This window comes from Propithecus coquereli, unplaced genomic scaffold (assembly GCF_000956105.1).
Source record: "Propithecus coquereli isolate 6110/MARCELLA unplaced genomic scaffold, Pcoq_1.0 Scaffold248, whole genome shotgun sequence".
In the NCBI taxonomy this organism is placed as follows: Eukaryota; Metazoa; Chordata; class Mammalia; order Primates; family Indriidae; genus Propithecus; species Propithecus coquereli.
In genome coordinates this window covers 236,048-248,288 of record NW_012148041.1, presented here as the reverse complement: position 1 = coordinate 248,288, position 12,241 = coordinate 236,048, and the positions used below count along the sequence as shown (strand labels likewise).

Genomic DNA, 12,241 nt, shown 5'->3' with positions numbered 1-12,241 from the left:
AGGCGGGGGCGCGGGCGCCCCCCTCCGCCGCCGCCGCCGCGGGCCCCGGGGAGGACTCACCGCGAGCTCGGCCGCCGGCCTGCGGTGCGCGCGCCGGGCTGCCGGTAGCGACGGTGCTGGGCGCTGAGGACCGGCCTGCCTCCGCCGCGGCCGCCGCTGGTAGCAAATGCGGATCTGAAACCGGGAGAGAGAGCAGAGGCGCTCAGAGACCGCCGCCGCCGCGTGCTCGCCGCCCAGGCCCCCGCGGGGTATTTATATGTCACATCCAGGCGGGGGGACAAAAATATTCCCCCTCCCCCGAAGGATGGCGAGGGGCAGGAAGCTGGGCACGGCCCGTGCGCGGCCTCAATAAATAAATAATTTAATTAAATTATAGATATGAAAAAAAGAAGCCACCAGAGCGGCCGCGAACTCACGCCTTCTTGGAGCCGCGCCAGCGCCAGAAATAGCCCCGGCTCGGAGTCCCAATTAGAGGAGCGCAGCCCCGGCTCAGGGGAGCTTAAAAAGAGCGACCCAGGGGCAGGGGGGACGGGCCCGCCCGCGCCAGCCGTGTCACTGAGGGGGCGGGGCCAATGAGTCCGGGGATTTAAAAGGGCGGCCGCCCGCCAGCCGCCGCCGCGCGGGTGGGTGCTGACGGCTGGGAGGGGCGTGCGGGAGCCCTGAGCTGCGAAGCCGAGGGGACAGCCCACTCCTCGTGGTCCTGCGCCGAGAAGATGCCGGAAGGGCCACGCAGAGGAGTCACGAAGGAGCTTTTCATGGGGGAGTGCTGGGCGTCCTTCCTCCCTGGAGCAGGGGTTCTGGGGAGCTTCCCCTCTGGGGTCTTCTGGGCGTGGGGTCTGCTCCCCTGAGGCCGTGCGGGGGCGGGCGGGCGTCCACGCGGGCCGAGCGGGTGCAGGGAAACGCGCTAGTTGAGAGAATTCTGCGGCCTACTCGCCTCCCCCTTCGCCCAGATAGACGGCGCGCAGATTTCCCCGGGGCGGACAGGTGTCAGCATGTGCATTTCAGTGTCAACCCGCGTGTGGCTAACTGGTGCAATACAAATCTTGTGAAATTCAAACGTGAAACTTGTGAAATCCAAAGTGTTTTAGTTTATTAAAGGCCACGAGCGAACCACAGTCAAGGTGGAGCCTTCAAGCGAAACAAATGATTGGTTCGTTTGCAGGTATACCCAAGGGAGATTCATTGCTTTAGGTGACCTGGATGGTGTTTTGGAGGCTCGCGGTCCCACTTTGGGCCCTGATTCCTTTCCCTGTGCCTTAAGGAAAAAAAAGGGTGGGCCAGAGGTCGCCTGGAAGCGCTTTGAGGGCAGGGAGTGCGTGTGCGCTCACACACGCCACGCCGGCCCGCCCGGCGCCCGGCCCAACAAAGACTTGTTGCGCGGAACGAGGAGGAAGCCCAAGTGGGAAGATGGCGGGAGGCGGTGGGGAGAGAGGGCGCAGTAGGGGCGGCGCGCCCTGCAGGCCGGCCCGGGCCTTCTCGGGCGCACCTCCCGGCGCCTGTCCCTGAGGCGGCCTTCCACACCTCCCGTGATGCAGGGAATTGCAATGCGGTGCAGTGACACACGGCTGTGACTCATGTTTTTCTTTGCTCCCCTTCTTCCTCCCCGGTCAGCCGAGGCCCTGGCCCAGCCCCCTCCTCAGGGGGCGAGCTGGCGGGGAAGGGGGGACGCAGGAAAACCCTGAGCCCGGAGTGGAGGCGGGGTGGGGAGCTGGAGGGGCCGGGCCTCCTAGTTTCAGGAATGTTTCAGGAATGTTTCCGGTGGGGGTGGGGAGCAGAGCGGGGAGTGGGCCCAGCCCCCACCACGGGGCAGCGGGATGGCGCTCTGGGCCCGGGCAGCACGTGCTCGGCCGGGTGGGGGCGGGGGTGGCTGGGCGGGAAGGCGCTGGAGGCCGAGAGCGCGAGTTCAAAGGGGAGGGCGCGGGCCAGGGGCCGGCCCGGCCTGGGGATGGGCCTGAGGCCGCGCTCCGCGCTGCCTCCCGCCCTGCGCCCAGGTGAAACGCAGTTCCTGAGAAGTCCCGGGGCCGCCCCTGGAGGGAGAGGAAGTCACCGAAGGGCGGCCTGAGAGGAGGGGAGAAGAGGGCGGAGGGGGAAGGCTGGGGAGAGGCTGGGGGAGGGGCGGCCTGCCCCTTTGTCTGGAGCCCGTGGGTGGGGGTGGGGCGGAGTGGAAGCGCGCTGCTCCCTCCATCTTTGTGCCTGGGTGCGGGCTCGCGCTTAGTAGGCCGCGAGTGGAGTTGGTGGAGGGCGTTGAGTTCCGAGCTCGGGAACCTGTGCAGCGTTGAGTGGAGGAGCGGTCCTTCAGTCTCTACGTCCGCCGCCCCCCAGGTCACAGGCCCCTGGCAGCAAGCTGGGCCCCCAGGCCTGGGCCAAGGGTGGCCCCTAGAGCCGCGCGCCCTAGACACAGCCCTCCCCAAGGCCGCCTCGGCTTCCAGGCCCGGGCTGTGGCACTGGCGGCTGGGGCGGTGCGGAGTGGGTCCTGTCGGCCCCCACGCTCGGACGTGGCCAACCGCGGCGCAGTTCTCCCCGTCCGCGTGTGAGAGTGTGTGACCTGTGGCCCTCCCTAAGAGGGACCTCTGCCTCGAGTGGGCTGTGGGAAGACTTGGCCAACTTTTGGGCCCACTCCTACCAAGCCGACTCGATCTTACTTTCCCCACTCTTCTTTTTCGCTCGTCTTGATTTCCTTACCGACTTGTTTTTTACCTCGTATTGTGTGTATTTTTGTAAGCCACCTCAAACCCTCGCTGGAAGGAGGCAGGTATAAATAAATTCGTAGGCAAATAAATATAGTGGGTTGTTCCCCGTCCAGGATTACCCACATCCTTGAAATCCAAATAACTCTCTACCCACTGACCCCCACCCCATACTTTGTGCATTGCAGATACCCTGAATTCACTTCCTTTCCCTTCTTTCCTCTTTCAATAAGCAGTAAGCAGAAAAGGGAGTGGTAGGGATAAAAAGAATAAGATGTAGGTTCTGTCCCAGCAAATTTCATGTCTGGAGGCATCAGGATTAGGGATACACTAGAGAAAGCTGAATAACAATGCACGAGATGCTGAGACAGAAAACATTTTATTAATTTGGGATTTACTGAGAACCTACTATTCACCAGGAGCTGGTCTGAACTCTTGGGGTATAATCCGTGAGCGAGGCAAAGTTCCCTGTACTCTTGAAACTTAGACCCGGGCCCAGGTGCTTAAAAAGACTTAGTAAGGAGCTGCAAGAGGAGAGGTTGGGACCCCAGGGTGATCAGGGAAGTCCTGGAGGAGAGGGGCTTGAGCAGGCCTGCCTGAGACTTGGACAGGTGGGTGCCTGAGGGGTGAGGGGCAGGGCAGGCAGGGAGAGGGAGCTACTCTAGGCCTGGGGCATCAGCCACTTGGCCAAGGCCTGAGAGCTCCCAGAGGAGGTGGTTGATGTCAGAACCAGTCTTAGCCACGGGCAGCATTTTTGGGTGATCAGAGTCACCCAAACTAATCTAAACACTCCCTCCAAGACAGCCAAGTGAGCTTCAGTGAACCCAGTGGGAATGTCCAGTTTAGGTCAACTGCATTTCTCAGAACAGCTGACTGCCATTCTTATTTTCTAGGAGAGCAGATGAAAAGACCAGTGTGGGTGGTTCCATTTAGTGGTTGGATTAGTGGCGGTTTTTCCGAAGGGTTGGTGCTAAGGTGTGAGGATGTTTTGTGTGTCCAGCCCAACGTGAAAGGCAGATGGGACGGGGTAGAGGAGGAGAAGAACAAGAATTCTCTAACCTATTGTCCAAACCAGGATACTGTTTGAAGTAAACCTTTTACTGATGAAAACCATAGATGCTGAAATTGCACAAATCATGCATTCAACTTGAAGCATTTTCACAAAGTGAACACCTTTGTGTCACCAGCACCCAGATCAAGAAATAGATCATCTCCAGCCCTGCTATGTCACCGCTATCCCAACTTCAGCAGCATCATTCAGTTTCACCTATTTCTGTGCACATACACACGGAATCATATGTGATGTACTCTCTGGGTTAGTTTCATTTGCTCAGCGTTATGTCTGCGAGACTCATCCACGTTACTGTGTGTGGCTGCAGAACGTTCATTCTCACAGCTGCATAATTACATGATGTGAATGTACCACAATTTATATATCCATTCTGTTGAAGGGCATTTGGATAGTTTCTGGGTTGGGGCTATTACATGTAGTGCTGCCATGAATATTCTAGAATATGTCTTTGGTGAGGTGATGTGCAAATTTCTATTGGGCACGTGCCCAGGAGAGGAATTATGGGATCATAGGATATGTGTGCTCAGCTTTAGCAGAGAAGTAGGACACTTAAGAGTGAAAGAGGGCTCTACTAATAGTTATGACCAGACATCAGGCAGAAACCTGACCTGGCCCATTCCAACTGGGATTGACCCCGGCCCGTATCAACTAGGAATGACCCAGGCAAGACAGAAGTAGAGTCACCCTGGTACACAGTATTTGAACACTCTCCTCCAGAGTCACCCAGCTACTAGTGCATCTGGTCATCTGGCAGGATCAGGCCTCTGGGCTCTGCTGACCACAAGCTCTGCTGCCAGGAAGCCTGGCAAGCCTAGAGTGGGAGGAGGGCCTCGTCTTGTTCCAACTTTCTAGGGAAAACCTCTCAAGTGAAAAGGAGGGCACAGGAAGCAGGCGCCTCTCTGCCTCCCTACTGTGAGCTAGTGACCCACCCTGCATGGCCCCAAATTGCCGTGGACTTTATCAGCTTCCTTCTTAAGGGCTGGGTCCCCAGGAAAGCCCAGCCCCTCTCCAGTCTCAGAAGAAATCTGAGGGAAAGGTGGAGTTGATGGACACATACTGAATGCATAGTTCTTTCAGATCCCTTGACATCCATACTGTTCGGTAATACTATTGCCCCCATTTTACAGGTGTTAAAACTGAGTCTTGGGGCAGTTAAATAGCTTAGGATTCTGCCTCTTTCTCTCCCACTGCTTCTGCTCCCAGGCTGGGTGGGCTTGCTGCCTTCTCCCAGCTTGGTCAGATAGATCCCTCCAGGTACCACCATGGGCACTGAGGATGTGGCCTTGAAATGGGTAGCTACATTCCTGTCCTCAAGGGGCTTACATCGGGTAGGGTGGGACAGACAAGTACATGGGCAATTTCACCAGCATTGTACATGATGCAGCGGGGGCCTGGGGAAGCACAGGGCAGGGGCTGGGGTGTGGGTGGAGCCTCCCAAGAGGCCCTGGAGGCAGGCAGGTGGGGGCAGCGGGGTGTCTGGCGTGGCGATGGGATTGGGGCTGTGGGCTGGCATTAGTCATCATTCTCTGCATTCCTTTGAAGCTAGTTGTGGATGCGAATTAGGTCCCACCAGAGAGGTGAGGGAGGGAAATAGTGCCGTGTGGCCTTTGGAGACATGGGTTTTCTGCAACACATCCAGCGTCTAGTCACCAGGTTTGTGGGGATCAAGAGGCAGGTGTGGTGGCAGTGAGACCTCCTGCTCCTAGATGACAGCCCAGATTCCGGTGGGGCCTCCGGGTTCCCTACCCCCTCACTGGGGCAGAGGCCAGCAGTTCAATCATGTTGTTCCAGGAGGCCCAGCCTGGAGCCGGCTCCTCCAGTTCTTCCAATGGTTTTGTAAGCACCTAATTCCTGATACTAAATCTCTTTCTGCCTGAAATGTAAGGCATGTTTCTCTTCTGCTAAAAATCCTCGAGGGGCTCCCATCTCACACAGTGAAAACAAAAGTCCTCACAAAGTCCCCCAAGGCCCTGCATCTCCTACCTGTTGCTCTCTCTGGTTCAGCCACGTGGGCCTCTTAGTGTTCCCTAGACCTGCCAGGCATGAGGTCACCTCAGGGCCTTTGCACTTGCTGTTCCCTCCGTCTGACACGCTCTTCCCCCTGATGTCCTCAGGGCTAGCGCCCTCACTTCCTTCAGGTCCCTGTTCAATATTACTCATCTACAGTATTTAAACCGTATGTTTCCCCTGCAATCCCCCAGCCACTTAACCATGCTTTATTTTTTCTAACATACTATATAATTAACTCATCTATTTCACTATTATAAATAATAAATGATATGTGCGGTATTTTCTGTCCAGTTCCCTCCATTGGAATGCCAGCTCCATCAGGTCAGGGAATTTTATCTTTTGTGTTCACTGGGGTATCCCCAGGGCCTAGAGCAGTGTTCAAACTCAAAAAAAATGTGTTGAATGAAGAATGATTAGCCAAAGTGGTTTCTGTTAGCCACAAAAGGCTAAGCCACAGGACATCTGTCCCCAAACCTCAAGAAGGGCAGGGAACCCAGCGATCATTGTGGGAATGTCAGGGTGGCCTGGCAGGGACATGCTCCAGGGCTTCTGCACCTTTCAGAGACATATTTTTTGTATCACCAGGTGAAAACCTCTGTGCTGTCTTCATTTGCTATCCTGTTTACAAACTCATTTCTAACAGGCATTGCCTTTAGATTTTATAGGTAGCCACCAGTTCATGGGGAATCGGTTTTTTCACCTGGTCTCAGGTTTAGTCATAGGAGATAGCAACCACCTGCCAACTGCCTTGTCCCTTTGGCTGGGGTAGACCAGTTGGTGGTTTGCTTGTTGGAGATGACCCAGCAGTGGTGGCAGCTCACCAGAGTGTGAGTCGGGCTGGGGGAGTGTAAGATTTACACTTTATGTGGAACAAAATCGTTCCCCTTGGCTGGGCGTGGTGGCTCACGCCTGTAATCCTAGCACTCTGGGAGGCCAAGGCAGGTGGATCGCTCAAGGTCAGGAGTTCGAGACCAGCCTGAGCAAGAGCGAGACCCCGTCTCTACCAAAAATAGAAAGAAATTATCTGGACAACTAAAAATATATAGAAAAAATTAGCCAGGCATATTGGCGCATGCCTGTAGTCCCAGCACCCGGGAGGCCGAGGCAGGAGGATCGCTTGAGCCCAGGAGTTTGAGGTTGCTGGGAGCTAGGCTGATGCCACGGCACTCTAGCCAGGGCAATAGAGCCAGACTCTGTCTCAAAAAAAAAAAAAAACAATCGTTCCCTTTTGGTCTAAGTAACTATCAGACAATGCCCAGTCCAGAGCTCAATATTGCAGGCTCTGCAGGTAAAATGCCCCAAACATGATGTCTCCTCCCACCCAGAACGGCGGAAAATACGCCATGTGAGCAAGCGGAAGGAAGCATGTTAGGGCGGCGACTGCATGCGTGTGACCCCATTATCTAGGTACTCAGGTGTTTTCTGGAGCCGCGGTCCCCAAACTTTTTAGCACCAGGGACTGGTTTCATGGGAGACAATTTTTCCACAGACGGGGTGGGGCAGGGGGAGGCGAAGCTAGTGGGGGGAAGCGGAGTTCAGGTGGTGATGGGAGTGGTGGGGAGCGGCTGTAAATACAGATGAAACGGCTCACCCGCCATCACCTCCTGCTGTGTGGCTGGGTTTCTAAGTTTCATGGAAGATCATTTTTCCACTGAAGTGTGGGGAGGAGGTGGAGCTCAGGCAGTGATGCGGCCCAGGGTCTGGGGACAGCACTTCCGGAGTCTGGCTTGAGGCCCTGAGCTGGGTTTGCCTCCCAGACCACTCACTGGGGTTGGAGGTCCATGTCAGCTCATTAGCCAGCTTTAGGATGTGGGGGCTCAAGTCCTGTAACCTAAGCCACCTGCTCCCATCCATGTCACACCCACTGGGGAACAGGCCCCGAGGACCGGCTCTCAGGTGGTCCTTCTGTTTCTCTGGCCACTAATTCCTGCCTGCTTTCCAAGTGGGAGTGTGTCCTGGGCTGTGAGTGGGGAACAGTGACCCTGGGCTGGTTGCTTCTGCCTCTGCGGGCTGCACCAGCGAAGGGGCGCCACAGCTGGGGGTGCTGCCCAGGTTGGGGAGATGTGTCCTGGTCACACCGAACGTGAGACCAGAACTCCAGGCCACCCTGAACTTTTTTTTAGGACTGAGAGTGTGCTCTTGGGCTCTCCATCCTGGGAGCGCGGGGAGGAGGTGCTGCCCGCCGGATCCGAGAAGCACGTGGGCGGCCGGGAGCTGGACTTAAAGCCCCACAGGCCATGGGCCCAAGTCTGGAGATGGAACTGAGAGCAGGGGGGCTGGGCTGGGAGGAGGGGCCACCCCACACTGGAGATTTGTTGGAATCCTTCAGGGCTTTGTTTTGTTCTTCCCCATAGCGGCAAGCAGGCCTCCACCAGGGCCGAAGGGGGCCTTGGCGCTCTGCAAAGTTTGGTGAATGGATGAATGAATGAGAGTGAAAGGGGCGGGGGGAGGGGTAGAGGAAGTGGGTAGCTGGAGGGGAGGGGAGGTAGCCACCGGTGGGAGAGTGGAGGAGGGAGGCGGGCTGAGCTGGGCAAGCTGCTGGCCTGGAATCTGGCTGGGAAATGGTGGCAGGGAGGATCCCAGCCGGCTCCCCACTCCTTGCCAACCTGGCTTAGAGCTCCTTGCCAGCTCCCTGCTCACCCAGTCCCCAGACCTTCTCCCCACCCCATAAATGCTGGGGGTTGGTATGTCCTCCAAGACCCAGTTCTCACTGTCAACTGGGTTGGCAGCCTCTTTGTTTTCTTACTTTCAAGGAACCTGGCCACTAGGGGGTCTGTGGGACTAGAATACCTGTGTGGCCCGGGGGCTGGACAGTGTGAATCTGGTGGTTAACCCACGCTGAGACACCACCCCCAACCCCTGCCTTATCTCTGAGGTCTGGGTGGCAGGAAATACAGCTATTCGGAACTGCGAACTGGGCATGCCGTGGAGAGTCAGGTGGGGTCTCTGAGGGCAGACTGGTAAGCTAGCGTGCAGAGAACACCGGCGGCCTGCACCACCCGCAGCTTCCAGGGACTCTCCAAGAAGCCATGGAGCTTGCTGTGGGCAGCACCAGGCAGGAGCTGCTGACAGCCAGGTTTCTGTGTCACCGTCCAGGGTGCCTGGCCAGTTCCCAGGCCTTGGGTGAGGAGCGAGGGTAGATCTGCATCCCAAGCCTGAGCCCTGCAGCCTCCTGTGCCTGGGCACTTCTGGGCCTGCTCTCAGCCCCCACCTCCAGCCTTGCTGTACCCTCAGTCCTGGGCCCGGAGGTCCCCCAGGAATGGGCTGATTTTTGATCCCCATACTTCCCTTGGGGTTGTGGGCCTATTGCCTTCCAGCCCAGGAGGAGGAGAGATGTGCACAGGTGACCCAAAGTCCTTCCCACAGCAGCCTCTTGGCTAGGGGCCCTCTCCTTCACCCCCGCTCCCTGGAATCTGTCCACAGTTCAAATGCGTCCCTTTCCCAGCAGTTTTGTCCTTGGTGGGAAGGGGCTTTGAGGGTAGAATGGCCGGCATGGGCAGAAAAGAAGGCCAATCTTTCTCCCAGTTCCCAAAGAGGAGCGGTGAGGTTGGCACCTGGTGCCCCCACCCACCTCAGCATTGGCCTGGGTCCATCTTAAGAGGGTGGCTTGATCCCCTGGAAGTCTACAGTGCTTTTCTCCCAAGAGCTCAAAAATACCCATTACACACTCAGTGAAACTGAGGCCCAAGGAGATTAAGTATTTTGCTGTAGTAAGGGGTAAAAATGGATAAAAGACATAGGGTCTGGGGCTGGGGTCGGGGGTTAGGCTGCCTCTGGTGGCCATCAAATGCTGAGGGTAGGGAGGATGTGACTCTGAGATTGGGAGGCTGTGCCCTGGGATGAGGGTAGCACTTAGCGAGTACCTCACTGTTCGAGGTGTGTTACTCCAATCAGCACGGGAGGAATAATGCCATGTCCCCATTTCATAGAGGAAAGTGGGGCTCAGCAAGGTCAGGTGACTCGCCAAGGCCAGTGGCGGTGGCACAGCTTAGGTTTGGGTCTTTGCGGGAATCTGCAGGTCTTACTTATGCGGAGTCCTGCCCGGGTCAGACATTCCCTCAGCGCTCCCCACCCCTCGCTCAGCTCTTCCTTCCAGTTCTACTTCCCCTATATTCCGCAGCCCTTACCTAACAGGACTGTGTGGGCCCATTACTGTGGCCCCTAGGCACATGTGGCCACCAGCACTCGGAACAGGCCAGTCCCAACTGAGATGTGCTGGCAGTAACAGTACTCACTGGGTTTCCAAGGGTTAGTGCAAAATAAAAAAAAGCAGAGAAACTCAATAGTTTTTTGTATGTTAATTACATGTTGCGATGGTAACATTTGGAGATATATAGCATTAAATAGCCTATATTATTAAAGTTAATTTTATGTGATTCTTTTTTACCACTTTAATGTGGCTACTAGAAAATTTGACATTATATTCGTGTCTCCCATTCTATTTCTATTGGGTGGAGCCGGTCTAGATAATTTGCTTATTTTTTACTATTATGTCCCTCACCCACCCAGAATGCTTGCTCTGGGAAGGCAGGGATGTATTTTGTTCTCTGTGCTGTTTTGTTTATCTCAGGTTTTTAGAACCTGGCATGTAGTAGGTGTTCAATAAATATTTCCGTAATTGAATCGAACCCATTGATTCCAGGCAACCTCAGAGGATTAGGAGAGCCTGGGAGGGGCTGGGTTTCACCCCCGGTCCTCTGGCGGGCGCTGTAGGACCTCAAATTGCGCTCCTCCGTCTACCATACCCCACCAGGCTCCGGGAGGTGGCCTGGTAGACCCTCAGGGGTCCTTCTTGACACCTTGGGGGGTCGGGTCTGGCCGCTGGTGAGCAATGCTAGCTGGGGGGCTGTCGCCACGCCTTTTGGAAGGTGGGAGCGGGACTGCCCTGTGGAGGCGCAGGGCACAGACTGTAGGAGCAGCCGGACCCTCGGCGGCCCCCCGCCGCTCCCCACACGGACACAGGCCCAGCCCCAGCGTGGCGGGCGGCGGGCGCGTACCTGGGAGCCGCCGCGGCGGCGGGGGGCGTGCGTGCTGCCGGCTGCGGGGCGGGTGTGGGTGTGTGTCCGGCTCAGGCTCACACAAGGTCACTGTGTCAGGGCAGCCTTTCGAACACTTTCTCTTTCCCTGCGATTCGACTGCGGCTCCGAAAGCCCCTTCCGCAGGGACTTCCCTCCGCGCCTGACTCACGCTGCCTCATGCGTGTGACTCAGGCCGGCGCCGCGCCAGCGCCCGCCCCCCGCCGCCCGCCGCCCGCCGCCCGCAGGGGAGGGACGGGCCTGCGACGCGGGAGGAGCCGGCCGTGGCGTGGAGGTGCGGCGCGGAGAGGCCCGAGCGGGCCCGAGGAGACAGCTGCAGAGAAATGGAGCTTGAGGAGGACGGATGGAGCGTGCAGGAAGAGCCGACCGCGGGGACGCTGGGAGAGGTGGGGACACAGACCGAAAGAGGGAGACGGGAACACGGAAAAGAAACGGGGAGAGCCGACGTGGGAAGGACACGGAGGAAAGAGACGAGAGCCTTAGTCAGGCTGGGCAGCGCGGGGCTGGGGGCGGACAAGGCGGGAGTGTGAGAGGAAGGAGGGGAAGAGGGGATAGGGGCCGGGACGCTGCCCCTGAGCCCCGCCAGTGCCGGGGGCCTGTCCTCGGAGGCTGGCTCAAGGGACCAGGGCCTCAGAGCCTTGCTCCCTCCAGCTCCATCTTCCCAGCTATGATAGCGGGCAAGTTATTTCATGTCTCTGGGCCTCCATCTTCTCATCTGCAAAATGGAACGGAGAAGGATAATCCTGCCTCCCTGTGCTCCCTCCTCCCCTCCCCATCCACCCTGATCTGACCAGCGCTGTGCCACTGAGGCTAACCTCTTGGCCTGGGCTCCGGGCTCCCTTGCCAGCTGGCTTTCTGTTGGGCAGCCCCCCGTGCAGGAGATCTACGGGAAGGAGAGAGAGAGGCAGGGTGCTCCTGGCCCTGTTTTGGTCCCTGCGGCTGCGGCTGTCCCTCCATAACAGTAGCTCAGGAACACAGCATTCTCCCACTGCTTCAGCCCTGGGAGTCGCAGTGACGCCTCATCACTGCTGGTGCCAATACCCGGGTTGATCCGCTCATGCTGCCACTGCCCCTGCAAAGAGCCATTCCATTAAAGCCTCCTGAGCCCTCTGGTTTGGATTCCATTTCCTTCCTGGCCCTGACTGCCATACGGCAGGGCGAACACTAAATGAGGTAACACAGGGCTTGGCACCCAGTAAGTGCTCAGTAAATTGCAGCTTTTTTTATTATCCTGCTCCTTCCAAGGATGGGGTTGGGCAGGGATGGTGATCATTAGGGGAGTGCATGTGGATACCTGTAGCTCTTTAAATCGTCATGTGAGCCTGGGAAGCAGGTATGGGCTTATTAGCTTCATTTAAGTGAGAAACAGGAGGCGCAGGCGTTTAACACACAATGCAGTGGAGGAAGAGTGGTGACAGAGTGGGCTGTTTCCTGTG

At 57.2% G+C, this 12,241-nt stretch overlaps 1 protein-coding gene across 2 annotated transcripts in view; it reads right to left on the bottom strand.

Annotated features, from left to right (window-relative positions):
- Positions 1–625, bottom strand: part of HMGA1 (high mobility group AT-hook 1) — a 9,782-nt gene extending 9,157 nt beyond the window's left edge. The window contains exons 1-2 of one of the 2 annotated variants that reach the window (XM_012646599.1): positions 417–625; positions 61–174 (exon numbers count right to left, since the gene is read on the bottom strand). The gene's annotated coding sequence lies outside the window, so the exon portion shown is untranslated. The remainder of the gene's footprint in view (positions 1–60; positions 175–416) is intronic. The other variant, XM_012646600.1, reaches the window with a different exon arrangement.
- Between the last annotated feature and the right edge of the window lie 11,616 nt (positions 626–12,241).